The sequence below is a fragment of the Chlorocebus sabaeus genome, chromosome 11 (genome assembly GCF_047675955.1).
Source record: "Chlorocebus sabaeus isolate Y175 chromosome 11, mChlSab1.0.hap1, whole genome shotgun sequence".
Classification (NCBI taxonomy): domain Eukaryota; kingdom Metazoa; phylum Chordata; class Mammalia; order Primates; family Cercopithecidae; genus Chlorocebus; species Chlorocebus sabaeus.
This window is the reverse complement of record NC_132914.1, coordinates 30,966,628-30,985,371: the sequence shown is the minus strand read 5'-3', so window position 1 is coordinate 30,985,371 and position 18,744 is coordinate 30,966,628. Positions and strand designations below refer to the sequence as shown.

Sequence of the window (18,744 nt, the reverse complement as noted above, 5' to 3'; positions counted from 1 at the left end):
GGTTACATTTTCCATACAAGGTTAATACATACATTGCAGTGAATTGATGGGTTACAGCTTGCTATAGCCCAGGAAGATTACTTTAACATTTTATAAGGAGCTATAATGATCTCAAGGGGTCCTATCTCTGGCAACATCTTTCAGTCTTTTCTCATTATTACGTGAAAAAACAAAGCTTCAACTGCACACTACATGACTTGGACCACATAGCCACGTTCCTCTCAAGGCTCGAAATAGCTTTAAGTTCCAACACCTATATTTAATTTCACATAACACAGCTGGTTCGTGGTACAAAGGGGAGCCAGGCCTTGGCAGCAGATGTGCTAGGAGGTCTCCTGACACTTGTTCTTTGTTCCTCTGTGGTAGGTGGGGATGCACACAGGTTAATGATATAGTCTCTGGAGTCGTACAAACTCGGGTCTAAATTCCAACTTCATCCCTTATTACCTGTTTCACTTTGGGCTGGTTATTCTCTGGACCTCAGTTTCTTCTTATATAAAATGAAAATAGTAATGGCCCCTATCTCATAGGGTTGTTGTGAGGCTTGGCAGGTGCGTATTTAGTGTTTAAGAAATATTAATTTTTGTTGGCCTGAAACTCCCCATATAAACTTTAAAAAATTAATCAAAATTAATCAGGAAACAGGGAGAGGGAGATACCAACATAAACTCAGCCTGTAGCACATTCAGCATTAATCATGAAGTTAGCTCACTCTCTGACCTGCTTCCTCATAGTTGTTTGTTATCTGCTGTCCTAGAATCATGTAGACTCTGTTATAAGATTATACTTCCCCTTAACTCCTCTGTAGAAAAGAACTTGAACATTATGAAACATTAAGAAGCTTTTCCTTTGAGATACTCCCTTAGGTTCTGCATACTGATGAAACTACTACATCAGCAGGTCCAAGGGACCCCACTGACTCAACTGGTCTGAGGGACCTCATGAGAAGCCTACTCACCAAAGAATACAGTTTCTAAATCCTAAACAGTTCACCCCCCTTGCCCTGACCAATTAACAACACTAATTCTCCAGTCCCTTGCCCTCCACGATCCTCTTAAAAACCCTAGCCCAGAATTCCTCAGGAAGATGCATTTGAGGGTCTCCTTCCAACTCCTCACTCAGCACCCTGTGGTCATTAAACTTTCTCTGCTGCATTCCTGCTGTCTCAGTGTAATGAGTCTGTTATTGTGCAGTGGGCATACAAACCTCTTGGTCTTATATCAGGCAAGTCTCCCTGTCACATATTTACATGGCATTCTGAACTTGCCATTTGTAGCATTATCACAATTGTAATCAATTATACTCTAACCACTGTGTTTTATCTGCCTCCCTCATCAGACTGTAAGCCCTTTGAGGGCAGGAATCATATCTATCTCGTTCTTGGCTTTATAACTAAGGCCCAGTAGAATGCCACACACAGGATACATATTGAATAAATAAATGAATGAATGCTTTCATGTATGGAGATTTTCTGGGTGTAAGAGCTAAATGTTTTTAAAAGCACAGAATTTGAAACTATTAGTTATGGGGTTTCTATGCTACATGTCAGCAGCATCAGTCCTCCTATAGAACTTCTGCTGGTTTATTATGAAGAAGGTTAAGTAGGATTATTCAGATAATAAAAGAGACAGTAACCCTCTTTGAGAAAAGCCTGGCTCCACAGTGACAGGATAAAGTGGAAAGAAATGAATGTAGACATCTGTTGGTTCGAAAGTCACAAGACCAGAGGAGACATGACTACAATGATGACATTAAAATAGTTTTGGACTGAACCAAAGGGAAGGGTCCACAGTCAGTTATCACATCCTTCTGTTGTCAATAAGGTAAGGCACCATAAGTTAGGAGGCAGGTACAAAGAAGATGCAAGAAGAAAGTGGGAAGCAAGAGGGATTTATAGATGGTTTTCTAGAAAGTAAAATGGGCAATGCAGTTATTCCAACTGGTTGAGAAGAAAGAGAGGAGAGACATCCTAAACCTCATGTAAGCCAAGAGTAGGTCCTCTGGCTCATGGGTTTTAGGGCACTATTGGTTCTTTGTGGTAAAACACGTGCCTGACATGAGCTTGGGTCAAATTGATGGTGGACTCCTTGTCTTTGTTTCACACACTGGGATTTACAAAGAGCCAGTTGAGCACCAGGCTATTAGACAATCTGCAAGGATCACACACCCAGACAGGAAGGAGATCAGGATGTCATGACTTGTCTCAGCTTTTTACCACTCAATAATCTTCACATCAAGGAGAAAAAAGGCATAGGGAATTTTTTTAAATACAAAAAAGACTTTTTTTAAGTTAAAGTTTTTCGTCTGACAAGGCAGAGAATAAATCAATCACAGAAAAGTAAAGTTCAAAAGAGATAGGGCCTTGTAATTACTGCCATTAAAAGCTTAAGAGTCTGCATGTCACATGGCTGCTATTTATGGATTTAATAGGGGAAGAAAATCTCAGTATGTGCTTAAATTTCTAATATGCTTCAGTTTTTCTTACCATTAACAATCTATAGGCAAAAATGCATATGCTCAACTTCTTTCATGAAAATAGGTGACTAAAGTAGCTCTTTGAATATAACATGTTACTGATCATCATCAACTAATCTTCCTGTGTGGTTTGTGGAATTCTAATGGACTTAATTACTGGTGTCATTAATTCTGATAGGCTTAATGACTGGTGTCTCTAGCATTAACAACAAAGTGCCTCATTGCTTTGCAGTCAGACCAGAAGTAACTGCCAAGGAGCTCCACAATAGGAGGAACTAGGAGGGTTTGAGAAGGCTGTAAAGAAAATATAGGTCATTGCTGGATTATATAGTAATTTTATTTTTAGTTTTTTAAAGAAACACCATGCTGTTTATCAAAATGGCTGTACTAATTTATTATATCATCAACAGTGTACAAGTGTTTCCTTTTCTCCATATCCTCACCAACACCATCGTTCATCTTTTTGATAATAGCCATCCTAACAGATGTGAGGTGATATCTCGTTGTGGTTTAAATTTGTATTTCTCTTAGAGATTTTGAGTATTTTTTTCATGTATCTTTTGCCTTCCTTGGGGAAATAGCTATGATCTCATTTATATCCAGACTCTAAAAGTTTCAGACTCATAAAAGCAGAGTAGAATGGTGGTTACCAGAGGCTACTGGAGGGGGGTTGTGGATGGGAAACGGGAGGTGTTGATGAATGGGTCTGTATTAGTTTATTTTCACACTGCTGATAAAGACATACCTCAGACTGGGCAATTTACAAAAGAAAGAGGTTTATTGGACAATAAAGACGTACCTCCGACTGGGCAATTTACAAAAGAAAGAGGCTTATTGGACTTACAGTTCCATATTGCTAGAGAGGCCTCACAATCGTGGTGGAAGGCATGTCCCACATGGCGGCAGACAAGGAGAGAGAGCTTGTGCAGGAAAACTCCCATTTTTAAAACCATCAGATCTCATAAGATCCATTCACTATCATGAGAACAGCACAGGAAAGACTCACCCCCTTGGTTAAATCATCTCCCCCAGGTTCCTCCCGTAATACATGTGAATTATGGGAGCTACAGGATGAGACTTGGGTGGGGACACAGAGCCAAACCATATCAGGGTCCAAAGTTTCAGTTAGATAGGAGAAATATGTTCTGGTGTTCTATTGCACAGCATGATGACTACAGTTAATAATAGTATATTGTCTATTTCAAAATCGCTAAAGGAGAGGATTTTTAATGTTCTTACCCCAAGAAAATGATAAGCATTTGAGGTGATAGGTATGCTAATTAACCTGATTTGATTATTCCTAAATGTATACATCTATCAAAATACGACACTGTTCTCCAGAAATATATACAATTATTATTTGTCAACTAAAATATAACTTTATAAAATAGATAAAAAGATAAAATTTAATTTAGTTAAAAAAGAAAATATAGGTAAGATTATGGGAGAATGAAAAGGCCTGGGAGTGAGTGGGGAAAAAGAGCTTAGGACAAGGGTTGTGTGATATTGTCTCACTGGTATGTCTTCAGTTATAAAATGTATGGATGTGATTGTGGCATGTGGCAAATACAAGAGTTTTCATTCTGTGGTCATTTGCCTAAAACCAAATCACACAAGATACAAGATGGGTCTCTGAAAGATATGATTACACTTAATCCTTATGATTAATTACCACCAAAATAGGCCTTGAGAAAATAGCCACCTGTTGGGAGCCAGCATCACCAGTCTGGGTAGTCTTGGGGTATCATCGTTACCCACCTCACATAATCTCAGATCACTGCTCCTGTCAATGGGACCAGCTCTAAATGTTCTTTTTCACTGCTTCGCTCTTTCTTCTCTCTCCTCAGGCTGTGTGTGACCCAGGTTTTACCAACATCTGTAGACCCAGACAAAGCTCACTGGCAACCACACTGAGGAGATCGTACACTCTAGAGTTAACAGGTTTTTTAAAAATATATTTTTTTGATTTCAAGAGCTTTGTGGGTACAAGTAGTTTTTGATTATGTGAGTGAATCTTATAGTAGTGAAGTCTGAGATTTTAATGTTTTAATCACTCGAATAGTGTACATTGTACTCCATATGTCATTTTTTAATCATTTTTCCCCTTCCCACCTCCCCCTTTTGAGTTGCAATAGTCCATTATAACACTCTGTATCCCTTTGTGTACCTACAGCTTAGCTCCCACTTATAAGTGAGAACATGGTATTTGGTTTTCCATTCCTGAGTTACTTCACTTAGAATAATAGCCTACAGCTCCATCCAAGTTGCTGCAAAAAACATTATTTCATTCTCTTTTGTGGCTGAGTAGTGTATAGGTACTGAGTAGTGTATATGTAGTAGTGTATATTCCATGGTGTATATATACCACATTTTTTTTTATCTACTCATAGGTTGATGGGCACTTAGGTTGGTTTTATATCTTGACAATTGTGAATTGTGCTGCAATAATTATACATGTGCAGGTATCTTTTTGATATAATTACTTGTTTTCCTTTGGGTAGATCCCCAGTAGTGGGATTTCTGGATCAAATGGTAGATCTACTTTTAGTTCTTTAAGAAATCTCTTTTTTCATAGACGTTGCATTAATTTCCTTCCATTCCTACCAGCAGTGTATAAGAGTTCCTTTTCCCCCATGTCCATGCCAACGTCTATTTTTTCTTTGACTTTTTAATTATGATCATTCTTGCAGGAGTAAGGTGGTATCTGATTGTGGTTTTAATTTGCATTTCCCTCATGATTAGTAATGTTGTGCATTTTTTCATATGTTTGTTGGTCATTGGTATATCTTCTTTTGAGAAATGTCTGTTCATGTCATTTGCCCACTTTTTGATGGGATTATTTGTTTTTTTCTTGCTGACTTGTTTGAGTTCCTTGTAGATTCTGGATATCAGTCCTTTGTTGGATGTGTCATTTGAAAATATTTTCTACCAATCTGTGAGTTGTCTGTTTACTCTGATGACTATTCCTTTAGAGCTGACAGTTTTAGAGGGAGCTCATAAAGAGGGTCAAACAGTCTTTTTTCTGACAGACTGAATCTGTCACCAAAAATCACCAATCAACAAGCGGCATGATTAACATGAAGAAACCATGGAGAGGTAAAATTAACCCAGGACTCAAAGTCTAATTCACTCAGACATTCACTCATACACGGTCACTGTCTAACTTAATTGACTTAACCTCAAAGACTCTCAGTGTCCTCATGTAAACTGTAAATGAAAATGTGTCATTGGTGAGAGAGGTACAAGTCTGGCTGTGTTTTTCTTTTATTTATAGCTCAAACCTATCCATGTCATTACATGTAAAATTGTTTAAGCAAGTATATTGCTATAACATACATGTGTTGGATGCTAATGGAAATGGATGACAGGCAAAAACTAGACACATCTACTCCATGAGTGTTTGCACTGCAGGAATGCTATTTAGTTTTTCAATAACCAAAATAATTAGCATGATGCATTTCAATAGTATTCTGTTATAAATACTTGCAGTATTTATGTTTACTTATGTTTACAGTTGTTTATGTTTAAGTACACAACTCTGAACCTAAAATTTTTTATTTAATACTTTTACAAACCTAGCATCTGTTTAATTGAAAAATGTTCAGAAATTCATAAGCTATAAAAACGCTATTATTATTTGGCAAGTACTTTTCTGTGCAGATCAAGAATTTTCTCAAGACTGTACAACTGAAACAAAAAACTGAAATAAACTGCATGTAGATATAAATTTGCAGCCAACTGGTGTTTTCCAGTGCCAAATTTTTCGTTGATTTTACAGTAAGTAAATGTTAAAAGTTTTAGTTTTTAAAATAAATTTATACTAATAAAGTAAATGTTAATTATGATGGAGTGCCACATGAGATCACCTTAGAAAAAGTCCTAGTACTATTTTTTAAAGTGACAGTTTGAAGACCAGTGTTTTAAGAAAATTTCTCTGAATAGCCTTTCTGCTGCTTGATATTAAAACTTTTAAAATGACTATGACTTTGACTTATCTTGCTTGTGGAAAAGGAAAAAGTGGTATAAACCAAGAACACTCCAAACACCGTGATGCCTGTCTCTTTCACCAGCATCACCCAGGTCCCCAGAAACAAACAGAGCAGCAAGAAGAAGAGAGAAACCCTTGGAGAAAAATATTCCTCAACACAGCCCTGATTCAGCCTCCTGAAAAACAAGTTAGAGATCCTTTTAATCTAAGAAGGATTGATTGCCATGGGAAGTCAGAGAAAGGGAATAATTTTGAATGTAGAGTCCGGGAAGGCTGCACAGAAGAGCCAGTCCATGAATGAAGATTTGAGGACAAATGAGGAGGATTTCAGGAAGCAAAAGTGAAGGAAACATGGATTCAACATCAGAGAGAAAAAGTGTATTTGAGGCAGAGGAACCAACAAGAGTGACAGAACAGGGGTCTAAAACAATATGGAGTGTTTTCAGAAGGGGAGGCATAAAATCACAAGAGTAGAGAACACATATAAGTATGGAAGGGATAGCGGAGGGTGATGGCAAGATGAAGCTGGAGGTTAAATTGGGATGAGAAAATGAAAAGCCTTGCCCATCACACTAAGGCAGGCAGACTTAATTCTGTTATAGTGAAATGCAAAACTGAGATACTGAGAAATTCAAAAAGGACTTGGTCAACTCATGGTCAAAGAAATATTCATGCAAATAGGCAACATATATTTTGGCTTCAAACTGAAGGCTACCATGCCAGGAGGGTGAATGGAGCTAGAACTTCAGATACCATCAACACTTTCAGGAGTTCCCTGGAACCATCATCAAGCATTCTACACTGTCACAAAATACGCATGTGAATATTTGTAGAAAGAATGAGTAAATGCACAAATTCTTTTCTGCCTACCCAAGTTAAAATTAATTTTCCTCCTGGCTAAATTTCATGTTTGGATCTCAATACACCACTAGTTCTTGTAGTTATTTTTATGTTCTTTTGCTTTCCCATGAGATCTAAACAACTCATGGCTGGGGACCAAGGTGTGTCTGTATGTACCAACAGAATGCCTTAGGCCCAGTAGATGCTTATTAAATATTTATTGCGTATGATTAATATGGCAGATGAAATACTCTAAGTCAAATTAATGACAAAAAAGTAGTTTCAAAATGTTTTTTTTTCCTTTCTTTGATCAGTTATGGTGTATATTTTGTTCCTAATCCAATGAATGTGTGCTAATTCTCATTACCCTTTTGTCTGCATTTATAAGTCTGTTCTCACATTTCTGATAAAGACATACTAGAGACTGGGTAATTTATAAAGTAAAAGAAGTCTAATGGATTCACAGTTCCATGTGGCTGGGGAGGTCTCACAATCATGGCAGAAGACAAAAGACATGTCTTACATGGCAGCAGGCAAGGGGAAATGAGAGTCAAACGAAAGGAGAAACCCCTTACAAAACCATCAGATCCCATGAGACTTATTCACTATCACAACAGTATGGGGGAAACTGCCCCCATGATTCAGTTATCTCCCAGTAGGTCCCTCCCACAACATGTGGGAATTATGAGAGCTACAATTCAAGATGAGATTTCTGTGAAGAAAAACCATGTCACTGCATAATCTTAATTTTTTAAATATAATTTATCTTCATGTTTTGCACAAAGCACATCTATTTCTTTTTCTGTCTCTTACTTTGTAGAAAGCTGAACTGAGGTCTTCTTTTTAAAATTAATCTTTTTGTTTTTCATTTTCTATGGTAATTTGCTTTATCAAATAATTTTCTCGACTTCTTCCTATACATCTCCTATCTTCCTGTGAATGCAAATAGCCTTCTTTACCATCCTTCCCTAAATGAATATCTGCTTTCAGACTCCTTTGCCCCTTTTGTCTTGTTTCCATGGCTTTTTTGCAGTTAGTATCAAAGCCTGCTGAAACTTTTTAAAAAGTCATTTTACTAATAGAACTTTCCTTTTTGCTTGGAATTCAACCTAAGCTTTATCAGCTTGTGATCACTATGCCCAAGGTCACCTGGAGTTCCATGTACTCCCTCTCTGCAATCATTGACTTAAGATGGTTACCTGCCTTGCTCATTTGTTCCTTCTTCTGATCACTGTCTCTGAGGTACTTTAAGTATAGATTTTCAACTAGACTAAAAAAATCACTTACCAGAACTATAATGCTGACATTGAAAGCAATGTAACACACTGCCAGTGACCTATTGTGAGAGTTCTATAGAGTTCACAGTAGTGGCATTTTACTTTTTGCCTCATAAAAGAATTTTTAAAAATTATGTGTCCTCTCTCACCTTTTAGGTTAATATTTAAATTTGCATCATAATTTTAAATAAAAAGATTTTCAGTTCATTGTATATACTGACATTTTAAAATAAAACCTTAATATCACTGCTTTAAATGTGCCCAGTGGAGCCTAAATGCCATAGCAATGTGAAACTCCATCATTTTTCATTTATACAAACATGAAGAAACTCTTCCTTAAAAGCTATTTTACATCCTTCCTTTCTCCCTGAAAGAAATATTTCTGTTCTATTTTACCCACAGCATTTTAACTTACTGTAATATATATTTATGCTTCAAAATCTCTTATTAATTGATCTTTCAACATCATATGTGTATACATTTAAATTTTTAAATGTATTGTAATCATATGGTTTAACATGCCAAAAGTTCAATTTGCACTGTTATTACCTTAATTATTAATTCAGACTTGATCAAACCACACAAATACGTGTGTGTGTGTATATATACATGTATATGTATATATATATATATACACACACACACATACATACATCTGTATAACACATTTTGACAATTAAATGTTAAATGTAAAAATGCATTTTTGGTGGCTATTGTTCTTGTATCTGAATATTACCTATTGCTAGAACAAAGCATTAAGCAACATCAACAGTATTCCCAGTTTTTTCTTTATGGATAGTTCATATGATAATGGGAAGAGTTGTCTCATAGGAATGATTCAGTTCTATGAATTCCTTTCAGAATGCCAAAATGCACAGAGTGATTTATCATCAAAAATTATCTTTAATTTTGTATCAACTGAAAACTCAATTCCTTTGTGAAAGCAAACAACTGGAACCTACCTGATGCAAAGTGATTTGTAACTCTGTCATTAGAATCATGTTTTACTCCTCTACTTTCTGAAAAATGCACCAAAAGGCTGGTCCCTTATTAAAGGAGTTTTTATTTATATTTGTTACTCTTTCAGCTAGAGGCACCTTGCTCAATCCAATTAAGTTAGAACTAGGTTATGAAGTGAACATTCTGTCAATTTTAATACACGTTTGCAAAAAAACTTTTTTTAATATATCAATTTTAAAAAATAGAATACATTTATTATATATTTGCATACAAAATAATATATGTTTTAAATATTTTCATTAAAATGGGGAGATTTAACTCATTCCATTTATGAAAGATGTCTACAATTTAGCTTAATTGGCAAAATCAGTTTTCATTATCAAACCAATTGCAAATCAGACTAACTCTCTGTCAGAAACTATCGTTTCATGTTTTTAATTCAAATAAACTGATGGTACCTATTTTGATGAGAACCCTTCTGAATTCAGAACATTGCAACAGAGATCAAAATATGCTATTTCTAATGCCATGCTTTACTCTTTAGAAAAAGAGACTGGGGGAAATTAGGAAGTGGACTTTGGCTTTATGGAGCCTTAATTAAAGGAGGTTTTTGTTGACTCCAGCACTTCAATTGTCTATTTGCACTACCTCAAGTTTCTACACCAGAGGTGTAAGGAAGGCATTAGTAAGATTCTGGAGCAGTGAGAATCATGACTTGTAAAGACAAGTTCACTGTGAACAGGAAAGAGAGGTGAGGAGAATCATCCTGGTTCCATGGCCACAGCACATTCTCAAGCACATCTGTTCTAGGAAAGTAAACAGGTGGAAGTTAAGCCTCTGGGAACTGGGCTCTTAAGAAAATGTTATGCCCATGTGTCCCTTGAAAGCTTTTGTCTGGCCTGAGAGAAACAGGTGCTTACTGCATGTAGACTACCTGTGGTTAACTGTGATGGGGCACAGGGGACCGGACAATTCCAGCTCTGTGCATCACAAAAAGAGGACTTCAAAGCCTGGATATCTCTGCCTTATAAATTCATAACTTTCATTTTGCTCCCATGGAGACACTAGACTTATGAAATAACTTGGAATATAATTTATACATATATATGTGTGTGTTTATATACATATATAAATATCTATAAATATACATACATAAATATATAAATATATACATTTTTCACATAGCTTGTCATTCTAACTTGAAGAACGTTATGCTAACTTTCATACAGTCCTTTCAAAGCATTCACAGTTCTGTATCATAAATACTATGCAGAAAAAGCAAGATGAGGAAAAGGTAAACTATACATTTAGAGTAAGAATAAAGCACTAGCATGATAATAGGCACTTCATGATGCTTGCTGCTTGAAAAACCTTACATATCAATTTACTGCAATAAAAGACTGTGGGCCTTTATTTGTATTTATAATAATAATGATGTTTAATAATTTAAAAAACTGTTCACTGGGATGCTCAATAAAGTCCATTGTGATTATACACAAAGGGAAATTGTCATGCAGATAGTTGGTATAAACTTTATAAAAATGAAGACAATATGTTAGTGGTTTTTTAAGTCCTGCTCACCAGCTATTATTTGAAATCAAGTAGAGAGAAGAAAATTTAGCTTATACAGTCATGTATCGCTTAATAACAAGGATATGTTCTGAGGAATGTGTCTTTAGGCGATTTAGTTATGTTGTGTGAACATCATAGGGTGTACCTACACACACCTAGATGGTATAGGCCATTACACACCTAGTCTACAAGGAATAGCCTATTGCTCGTAGGCACCTGCACAGTGTGCCTACACTGTGCCTGTACTGAATACCATAGGCAATTGTAACACAATGGTAGGTATATGAATGGAGCTTGCAGCACGAGAAGTTGCTCTGGGTAAGTCAGTGAGTGGGTGGTGAGTGAATGTGAAGGCCTAAGACATTACTATGCACTACTGTAGACTTTAAATTAATGTTATCTATTGTAATTTACTTATTTCATAGACTTTAACATTTTTAACAAATTTTTTACTTTTTTGTAATAACTGCTTAAAACATAAACACACCGTACAACTGTACAAAATGATTTTTGTTCTTTATACTCATTCTATAATGATTTTTTATTTTGAAAATCATTTTTAACTTTTTACTTTCCAAACATTTTTGTTAAAAACCAAGACACAAACCCACACTTTAGCCTAGGCCTACGTGGGGTCAGGATCATTAATATCTGTGTCTTTCATCTTCACATCTTTTCCCACTGGAAGGTCTTCAGGGACAATAACATGCGTGGAGCTGTCTTCTCCTATAACAATGTAATCTTCTAGAACATCTCCTGAAAGACCTACCTGCAGCTGTTTTACAGTTAGCTTTATTTTTTTTAATAACTAGGAGTATACTGTAAAATAACAATAAAAAGTATAGTATGTAAACACTAACATAGTCACTTATTATTATTAAGTCTTATGTAACATATATTATTATATGTGCTCTATTTTGCAAGACTTGCAGTGTAGTAGGTTTGTTTACACCAGCATCACCACAAACCCATGAATAAGGCATCGCGCCTTGATGACAGAACAACTATGATGTACTAGACATTAGAAATTTTTCATCTCCAATATAATCTTACAAATCTACCCCATATATGCAGTTATACAGCACATGACTATACTTAATTTTCAGTCTATTACTTCATCTAGGTCCTCAGTGTGAGTAGGATGCACAGAAAAAAGTAGCTTGTAACAAAAGCAAGTCTGTGATTCCCAAAGACAGCTTTGTCACAGGTGTACATCAGCTTAAAAGCCACTTGTCAGTATAAAATTATATTTACTGCACGGAAACAGAATGAGTTCATGCCTGTCAAAAATATGGTCAGCCAGGAGGAAAAAAAACCAAAGTAATGTCTCTGCATTAGTTACAAAGAGACTACAGATACCATTAAAATAGCATGAGGAAAAGCAGAGAAAAATCTGTCATTTATAAAGATAAACTATTTGATTACTTAGTTAAAAATGTGTCCCAACACATAGTTATTTTATAAATTTGAGTCTGCATCATTTTTCTTTCTTCCAGAATTATGATTAAACAGCCTTAAATATGGTAAAATTATATTTTTAAAAATTTTGGTGTCATGGAAAAGACTAGAAGGTAGGTGCTAAGCCCATTTGTCTCCTCACTCCACACAGAAGGCAATCCAAGCCCAAAATACATCATTCTGGCTGCTATGGTCTTCCCTGAACAAATGGTGATCCAGAGGCAAGTCCCATAGGGCTGGAGGCAAGCGTCCCCGCCACTAGAGATGATTTCCCTTACGATCATATCCACAGTTGGGAAAAACCAGGAATGAATGTTTTTTCTCCACCATGGTGCCACCACAAACCAACCTCCCAAGCTGTGCATCTGGAAGCACCATTAGTGACCACCTCACAAGGGACTCTTCAGGGTATCAGAGAGCTTATTCACAGCTGCTGCTGAAATAAACAGAATGAAGAAAAGCATAAGTTTTAGAATGTTTACTAAAAGCCCTCTTACAGAAATTCCCATTCAACCAATACTCCGTATTTTAAGACTATTATAGTTAAACTAAAAAAACTCCTCCCCAAAAAGAAAGAAAAGAAACATACTGTTCAATCTCTTAAAGTATTTCCTGAGATAGAAATGCCAGAAAAAACAGACTTCTAAACTTTATCTTAAAATAAATCTTCTTATAACTAAGATAACAATCCCAATTGAGTTAATATTTTTACAGGGAAAAGTAGAGTAGAGAGCATGGTTGGGGGGCATACATTCTAACAGATATTGCCTGCAGATGTCTACACAACTAAAGTATTTTACCAAAACACTAGTCCAGTCTTTATCCTGTACCTTAACTTGTTTTTGTTATGCAAATGTTTCCTCTTTGGTAAGTCAGTTGACAAAAGTAAGGTCTAGACCAGCACTATACAACAGAAAGATAGTGCATGCCACATATGTAATTTTAGATATTTTAGTAGCCATGTTTAAAAAAATAGGTGAAACTATTTTTAATAATATATTTTAATTATGCCAATATATCCAAAATATTATCTTCTCAATTGGTAATCAATATTCAGAAATCATCAATGAGATATTTTATATTCTTTTGCTTTTGTTTTTAACATTTTATTTATATATTACACTTACTACATATTTCAGTGTGGACTAGCCACATTTAAAGTGCTCAAAAACTCACATGTGGTTATTAGCCACCATTTTGGTATAGATGTTATGGAATTCCCAACACCTGATTACATGCGGAATTTATAAACCACAGAATTTTAAACAGTTCTAGCTATATTCTGGCAGATCAATCTAAGGAATAGAGAGCAGAACTTGTTGATCGTTCCTTTTTTTGTTCCCACTGGACTATTCAGAAATAATTATGGCAGATTTCTAAGTTGGTAATGACAGGCTAATTCTAAATACCTGATATATACACAACTTACAACCTATGGGATTCTGAATATCTCAGACTATAGTATGACAAATAAAATTGGAACAGGAAAGAGATGTTGTCCACTTCATTTTCATTCCCGCAGGGAAAGAAAATTGAAGTAATCTTTTTCCCACCAAAGACCAGAAAAATGAAATATTGGATGGATCTGACTCTAGTGCTCTGAGGTGAGACTTGACCTTGTGAAATAGTCCAATTGTTATATGCCCCACCCAGAGAAAATGGGGAGAGGTCAGTGGACTAGACCAAAGGTCCCCGGTTCCCAGGCCATGGGTCAATACTGGTACGTGGCCTGTTAGGAACCAGGCTGCACAGCAGGAGGTAAGCAATGGATCAGCAAGCGAAGCTTCATCTGTATTCACAGCCACTCCCCATTGCTCACATTACCACCTGGGCTCCATCTCCTGTCAGATCAGCAGCAACATTAGATTATCATAGGAGTGCAAACCCTATTGTGAACTGCACATGTGAGGGATCTAGGTTGTGTGCTCCTTATGAGAATCTAATGCCTGATGATCTGTCACCGTCTCCCATCATCACCACCCAATTGGGACTATCTAGTTGCAGGAAAACAAGCTCAGAGCTCCCACTGATTCTACATTATGATGAGTTGTATCATTATGTCATTATATATTATAATATTTTTATTGTAATATTATTTTATTACATTAATAATTACCATATGTTTAATATGCAAATAATTATAGAAATAAAGTGTACAATAAACGTAAGGCACTTGAATCATCCTGAAATCATTCCCCTGCCACCCCAGTACATGGGAAAATTTTCTTCCATGAAACTGGTCCCTGGTGCCAGAAAGGTTGGGGACAACTGGACTAGACTACTGGGAGGAGCAACTAAAACCTCCACTTTCCTGATCTGAGGATCAATAAAAAATCAGACAGATCCTGGAGAGAAGGGCATGAAGGCTTCTGTCCTCAGAGAAGAGAATCTAGGCTCAGTGTCCACAGGGTGGCCAAATTTACACAGTTTCATACTTCTTCAGACTCAGCCTTCCTGACCAACTAAGTCATTCATTTAAATTGGGTGATCAGAAGAGGAAAGAGCCAATCTCAAAGGCTCAAGTTTGTTGTAAAAGGTTCAGCTAGACAAGATGAGAGATGGAAAGGAGGCAAATTCCTCAGGGTTAGGATCTTTATCATATTTTTAGTTTTAGCTTTATACCCAGTGCATAATGGTTGGCTCATATGCACTCAATAAATATTGGGAGGAATAGATGGATGAAAGAATGAATGAGTGAATGAAATACTGAAGGAGTACATTTGTTCTGAGTAACAATCCAAAGAAATATCCTCTTTGGAGTTACAAAGATCACTGTCTGTTCAAATGTAGTAAATAGACTGCCATGGGCCAGGATTAGTCTGTGAACTTATTTGATTAGCTGTTACATGTTTAACATGCAAACATGAAAGTTTTGTGTTGGCTTTTCTTGAAATATCAGAGGAATTAGTCACACTGGGTCAGTCTGCATGGATAATTTAGGCATCCATTTAGATGAGGCAGGTGTTCACAATTTGCCATAGTCCCTCACAATCCTCACTGTGTTCCCAAACTGAAGCTGTCATTTATCATTATATATGCATTACTGTGTATCTTATGGTAAAGAGAAGAGTGGATTTTTTTTGTCTATATTACTATTAGACATGGGATATTAAACACAGGCAGAAATGCACATTTTAAGAAGAAAAATAGAAGAAAGCAAATCTCCTCTGAAAGAAGCAAGCATTTTCATATGAATATGCAAAGTGCCCCTGAATCAAATGGCTATAACCTTATACCCAGCTCTCTTCACTCGATTAGTAAGCCTGCCTGACCCTTTGGGCACATATACTTAATATATAATATTAGTAACTAAGAGACAATTTCAGCTCAGTCTGATATTTTAGAACTGAATAGTCAGAAATGTTCGGGCAAAAGCTTGATCATAGTCCATCCAGAATACCATCCAATGGAACCAGAGGCCATATCTTAAGTGAAACACTCAGAAACAAAGAGTCAAATGCTGCATGTTCTCACTTATAAGTGGAAGCTAAATAATCTGTACGCATGGACACAGCGTATGGAATAATACACTTTGGAAACTCAGAAGGGTAGTGGAGAGGGGAGGGATGAGAAATTATTTAATGGGTACATGTACATTATTCATGTAATGGTTACCCTAAAAGCCCAGCTTCACCACCACACAATATATCTGAGACAAGCAGGCTGGCTGGCTTTTTGTTTTGATGTGGTCTAGAGAAAAAGCACAAAAGTCCCTTACTCAAGCTATAGCTTACCTAACTTCCAGCCAATCAGCAACAAAAGACCCAAGAAGCTATTAACCACAAATTCCTGCTTTATGGGGCTAAGGAGTTCCCCAGGACCCCACATGTGCAGTTAAACTTCAACTTATACTTACCCCTTCCTCATTTTATTGCAAAAAATGTCACCCAGGGATAGAGATTTAAAATGCTAATGTTATGTTCAATGTCTAAAGAAGCATGTCAAGCCACCGCACAAGGGCTAGAGAAATCCCTCCTATTTGTGCCCTGACAAAACCCTTCCCTATAGAAAAATTCTTTAAAGGTAACCCCCATACTATCTTCCCGGGACATACCCACCCCTCCCCACGTTTTCCTTCTACAGTGCTGGCTTCCTTGTGCACAAGCTAAATAAATGTCCTCTTTGCTGCTATATCTTGTGATCTCTCTTGATTTCTATCTTGGGAGATTACAAGAACCCAGGGTGCCAGTAACATATCCATGATATAACAGAACTGCATTTCTACTCCTTAAATGTATGCAAATTTAAAAAATTAAAAATAAAAACAAATCTTAGGTCTCATATACTGAATGTATTTCCATTATAGCGCCTAACCAATTTTTAAAACTTCTTAACTGCCTTTTAATAGATCATGAACAATTTTTCCTTAGTCTGTCTTGCTTATCATTGTGTCCTCCACATTCAGTAGATAGGCTTCAAAGGAAAGTTCACTGAATGAATCAATACTTATTGTATTGAGCTGGAAGTTGACAATTATTTTCTGTCAGCTCTATGAGTCTCTAATTCTATTAGGCTTAGTTTTCATTTCTCATTAAAAATAAAGCAGGTAATAGGAAAAGAAAACAATCTTTTTTCTGAAATAACCTTAATAATGATCTCTTATAAGCTGAGAACCTTCCAGACTGTGGCAAATACGAATGCAAATAATCTTTGCTGCATGTGAAACTCCCTTTGACTCCTTCAAAAACAGACCAGGAGAGGGGAGGAGTAATGGGCTCACAGGGGCTAGAGAGCACCATCCCCAAGAGAAGGTACGCTTCCCAGGAGAGGCCTCAGGGGCACACAATTGGGAAAGCAAGAAAGTCATGGGAAGGCCGTAGCCAGGCAAGGGAAAAGAGACATGCATTGTCTTGTTCACACACTCAGAAGCCAGGCACTTTAGATATGGTACATCTTTCTCTTCTAGCGCTCTTTGAAAGATAGCTCGCATTTAAGTAAAAGAAAAAAACTGTGGTCCTGGAAGAGAGCCCTATACCAGGGAATAGAACAGCAGCCACTCCTATGGGGATGAGAGAACAGCAATGTGTTTTTTATAGGCTCTTTTGTGTGATAACAGCTAAGAATATGCTCCTCAGAAAAAATGCATATGTACTTATATTAACTACGTCTTGCCTGTATTTTCAAGGAATTCAAGATGACACTGCACCTCCTGTTCCCTGAAGCACCACCACTAGATCCCACACCCCAGAGTTACCAAGCAATGGGCTCACTGCTCAACACATATAGAAAACAATACTCTGGTACTGGCTTTTAAGGAGGAATAAAGCTTTATTGCAAGGTAATTGGCCAGGAGACAGGGAGCAGTGCTCAAGTCTGTCTCCCAGAGCTGGGCACTGGGGGCAGGTTTTATAGGCAGAGAGTAGCTATGAGGAAGATAGGAAGATGCAAAGAAGTGTGACCTGATTGGGTGATGCAAAGATGCGGTGTTGGGTCCTTGGCTTTTAACTTCATACTGCAACAAAACAGGGCACCTCTCCCTTCTTAATTGGGCCTGGCCTCTTGATCTGAGTACTTAGGTGCTGCTTACAGACGAGTTTTTCCTTCAGGTTAGCTCCACAGTCTCAAATCTGACATGCTTGCTTCATCTGGGCATGCTCTGGTTACTTGACTTGCAACCTGGGGATCTGTTGCAATTGAAAAACAACTCATCACTTTGTTAAATATTGTTACAGACAACACTGAACCAGACTGAATTGGTTTTGTGGTTACACTGAGTTTATAAGAAGCCCTGATAAAGATACTCTGAATGTCCCTCCACATTAATGTTCTGCACCATCCTGGTGTACCTAAATTTTAATTTCAGGCCTGAAATTGTAGGTTTTAAAAAGGATAGTTTGTAAAAGCCCCACAGTATCACACATTCAGTGGCCAAGGATGCCTTCCTCTCTCCCTCCCTCTTCACCCTCTCCCCTGCTCTTCTCCGGGGCTCCTCCTCAGAAAACTTTCTTCTTTGTGCAGGGAGAGCTCAACACAGCATCAATTCATCCTTCCCCAGGGAGCCTGCCCAGAAGAAACAGCATGTGTCCGGAACAGTGTGCCTCTAACTCACTTCAATTTATTTACAGTCACTTGGAGACCATTTCCAAAGGGCCTGTGCACTGTAAACACTGCAGATAGTTACCCTTCTCGAACAGGAACTGTGCGTATAAACACACGGCTCTCCAGGGGCTTCTG

General features: G+C 37.1%; 1 long non-coding RNA gene across 1 annotated transcript in view; it reads left to right on the top strand.

The window, feature by feature from the left end:
• Positions 1–1,154, top strand: part of LOC140712844 (uncharacterized) — a 67,718-nt gene extending 66,564 nt beyond the window's left edge. Inside the window, exon 5 of the long non-coding RNA XR_012094650.1 lies at positions 867–1,154. This is a non-coding gene — a long non-coding RNA (uncharacterized lncRNA). The remainder of the gene's footprint in view (positions 1–866) is intronic.
• Positions 1,155–18,744: the final 17,590 nt, after the last annotated feature.